Source organism: Alligator sinensis, unplaced genomic scaffold (genome assembly GCF_000455745.1).
Source record: "Alligator sinensis unplaced genomic scaffold, ASM45574v1 scaffold222_1, whole genome shotgun sequence".
NCBI classification, from domain to species: domain Eukaryota; kingdom Metazoa; phylum Chordata; order Crocodylia; family Alligatoridae; genus Alligator; species Alligator sinensis.
The window spans coordinates 223,639-227,658 of record NW_005841912.1 but is presented as its reverse complement, the minus strand read 5'-3'; the positions used below and the strand labels follow the sequence as shown (position 1 = coordinate 227,658).

At 40.6% G+C, this 4,020-nt stretch overlaps 1 long non-coding RNA gene across 1 annotated transcript; it reads left to right on the top strand.

Annotated features, from left to right (window-relative positions):
* The first annotated feature begins 539 nt into the window (after window positions 1–539).
* Window positions 540–3,464, top strand: LOC112549461. Its single transcript, XR_003092870.1, has 2 exons — window positions 540–664; window positions 3,330–3,464. It is a non-coding gene; the product is annotated as an uncharacterized LOC112549461 (long non-coding RNA).
* The last annotated feature ends 556 nt before the right edge of the window (window positions 3,465–4,020 follow it).

Below are 4,020 nucleotides of genomic sequence, written 5' to 3'. Positions count from 1 at the left end.
TAAAGGGAGGGAGAGCAAGTTACTGTTAAGTTCAGTATTTTTTTCTTGGTTAAAAGCAGGCTGGACTGGCCCACCGGTCATGAGCGCTGAAGACTAAAAGACTGTGTTGGGGCCGAAACATTAAGCCTCGGGCTTGGAATGGGCTAGGAGCCATTCATAGGACTAATGTTAAGGGGATGTGACTGACTGGATGGCCCTGGGAGCAGTGAAAGAGCTTGACAGTGGCAGGCAGTGCAAGGAGAGAAGACCCCAGGCACTCTGTACTCAGCTCCAGTACAAACTGCCTAGTTAGCGGGCCCCATAGATAAAGCAGATAAGGGGCAATGGCAGAGCCATAACTGGTGAAGTGTCTCCACACAGGACAGACACAAACCATGTGGCCCTGGTTGTTGATTTAAGTCTGATACAGAGAGAGACTTTAACCTACCAGCACTGCAAATCATAATTGACCACAGTGAACTAAGCTGACTGCTGGCTGTACTACCTTTTCCCCCAGATGGTCTGTGGCCTGGCTACTCTGTGACACCTGGTTAACATATGGACGGGGTGTAAGGCAAGGAGGAGTCCCAAGGACCAGCAACTCAAGACACTTGTGAGAGCAACCACAAATAACCAAGGATCCTTCCCTCTTTCTTAAAAGATCAAGATGGAGTGGTTGTGCCCTGTGAGTGGAAGTCAAACTGTTTGGCCGTGAGACCTGGCACTCAAGAGGTGGGAGTGCCTGGTCCCGGAGACAGAACCAAGTTGGGCATGGCTGTCCTCAGGCTGTCTTGGTTCTCCTTCTCCATATAAGTCACACAGCTCTCTGCTGCTGTGCTCTCCCCTCTCTGGGGGAAAGCCGAACGCCTGGACCAGGCAGTGCCACGGGTTGGATAAAATTTTTTGGCGGTCTGGATCCAGCCCATAGGCTGTATTTTGCCCGCCCCTGGGTTAGGTAGGAAAGGGATCCTATTCTGGATAAAATATGAAGACCAAGGATCCTGGTTTTCTCTAATAAAAAAAAAAAAAATTCTCAAATTTTGGTTTTAAAAAAGTAACCCCAAATCCACATTTTTTTTTCCATAATTAAAATGAAACACCACTAACAGATAGATTGAAACACTATCTATCTATCTATCTATCTATCTGTTAGTGGTCTTTTATTTTAATCATGGGGAAAAATGTGGATTTGGGGTTATTTTTTTAAAACCAAAATCTGAGATTTTTTTTTTTTTATCGGAGAAAACCAGGATCCCTGATGAAGACAAAACCAGCAGCCTTCAGCAAAATGGAAATGCTGAAACCTACCTGTAAGTAGTACCCCCGATCTGTGGACATGACCCATTCTGCAAAAGCACATTATATAGCATGTGAATTTTGTCAGCTGTAATACTTTCTAAGTATTTTTATTCATGGAAGCACTTAAAAACAAGGAGTAGCAGAACTGACGGAAAAGTTCTATGTGACCTTCTTCCAGCTAGTAGCAAAGATTTAGAACTGGTTTGTAAACCATATGTAGTATTATGTAAAGCTATTAACTATCCAGGATTTACAGAGACGGTCCTGAATTTTAGGATTGTATGTTGGTGTCCTCAAGGGCTCCATGAAACAGGACCTTCTTCCCAAATTTTAAAATTTGCTCTTGGATTGGGATCTGGCAGTATCCTGATCAGAAACAACATTAGGGTAGGTAAGCTATCTAATTACATGTCTTCCAGCTGGTCAGGACCACCCAACATTTCAGTAGCAGTCATGAAAGTGACCGGCAGCATTTAATTTCACACCTATTGTTAGTGTGGCCATTTGGTAAAATTAGGGCCCCCTCCCTCCCCTACCCAACCTGATAGAACAGATGCAGGAGCAGGTTTTATCTGCTGAAATTTTGTGGCACAACGTTGTCTGACGTGTTGGGAATGCAGTTACTCTATTTCTGGTTCAAGAGGTAGCTCACAGCTATCTCCCAACCCAGAAGTAACATTGGGGTTGAGACAGTGCTGCCCTCCTACCAGCTAAGTTGCCTTTCCTCTCAGCCCTGTGTGACCATCACTATTAGCTCTGCTGAATGAGGTAGATCAAACCAAAAGCAGCATAGCAGTGTTCACACAGTACTATGCCCAAGCTAATTAGCTCAGCCTTATAGCAGAATTAATTATTCTGTTCATGGTGCTGTACTACACTGACTGCAGTAACTGGAACATGAAGCAGTATGAACTGCCTTCAGTTCTGTTACTCTGTGGAGTGTCTGTGATTCTGTCCCAGATTTTTTCCCCCTGAAAGCTGGTTGCTTTTAAGTATTGGGATAAAGAAGTGGTTAATAGATTATGTGCTCAAAGGAAAGTGAACCAATGAATCATGGTCAGAGTTGAAAGGAGTTCTTGTATATGTGCAAGTTACCAATCTGACAACGTACCCAAGTGACATCTTAAACAAACAATTTTTAGGGGACTTCCATCATAACACTGCACAAGTGCTATTTCTAGCATAGTGAACATTGATAGATAGTTTGGAGTATCATATAGCAGTTCAGTACCTGAGTTATTTTTGCTTGTGTGCGCTGCTCCTACAGTGTTTGGCTATCAAAAGTGCAGCAACAGGGAAAAACTGACTTTTAGAAGTAATCCAGACCCTCAATTTAAGTTTTTGAATCCCTCTCTTGTCCCATCCCACTAGAACCCTTCCCAAGCCTCTACTTTCTCTTATTTCTTATGCCACTCATGCCCACAACTACATTAATCCTTTTGCATCATGTACCAGGGATAGACTTTTTAAATAAGAACATAAAGTCTATTCCCGCATGCTATGTTTTTTCCCTTGCCCAATCCCACCCACAACAATATTTATTTCCTTCGCATCCACTAGCAGGGCCTGTGGGTCTCTGTGGTATTGCAACTCCATTGCAGGATTCTATATGCAATCCTTACATTTCATTTAATCTCAGAACAGCATTTATAATAAGAATCTAGTCACTGCATTTAACTGGAATAAAATCTATTTTATACAAAACTAAAAATAAAATACAAGAGTAAAATGGGAAGCTGCCATCTTGAAATTTAAAACAAGATCATAGAATTCTGATTCTATTTAAATACATGCAAATATGGGGCCTTGCAAAGTACTTAGAAAAGGAAACTTAAGTGACATTATTTCTACAAAATTTAGATTTTATCGATAGTAATAAAACACACATTTTTAATGCTTATTTTCCTTCTCAATAAAGGGGAGGGATGCAGTTTTGTTTTTTTATTTAAACACCAAAATGTTAGAAAGAATTAAGAAAGAGTTGGCAACTGAGTAGCACAGAAAGTTTTGAGAGAGTATGTTTTTTCAACTGCAATTGTTTCTTTTCATAGATAATCTTCAAAGTTGCTGGAGCCTTACCGAAGGATGAATCAATGGACATTGAAGCTGTTATTTCTTTTAGAGAATAGCAGGACTGGTCTCTTGTCTTCTCTCATTGCGCAAGTTAGTAAATACACATAAATACAGAAGTTTTACTCTCCTTATTTATCTGATTTTGGTCCAGATTTTGGAAGACTGGATGAAAGTTAGTCTTGCGAAAGGCAGCACTACAGGCAGGAAGAGTTCAAAATGGACAGTAAGTTAGACTTTCTTGAATATGGATAGTGACCCTTTTCTTTCTACTGGAAGTATGAGTAAGATTTTCTTTTCTGACTTCCACTGTAACTTAACCAAAATCTACAATTGGAGCAAGTTTGGCATAGTTCTTACCAAAGCAACTTGTTAAAGATAGTATTTTGGTTTACTAAATAGCACCATCTGCCCAAAGTAAAGAATGTAACAAGGAGAAAAGAAAGCAAGCTAACCCCTGACAGGATTTGTCTAATCCCTAACCATATACAATATACATGCTACCTTCAGGCAATTTCAAAATATTCTAAGCAAAGAATGTTTTGATGGGGTGTTTGGAAATTAGGGCAGAGAGGAGAAATGGTGGAGAAGAAGGTAATATAAATACCTGTCAAAAGGCATTTCTCTGACATGAGCATATTAAATTTCTATGGCACAAACTCCCTGGGCTGC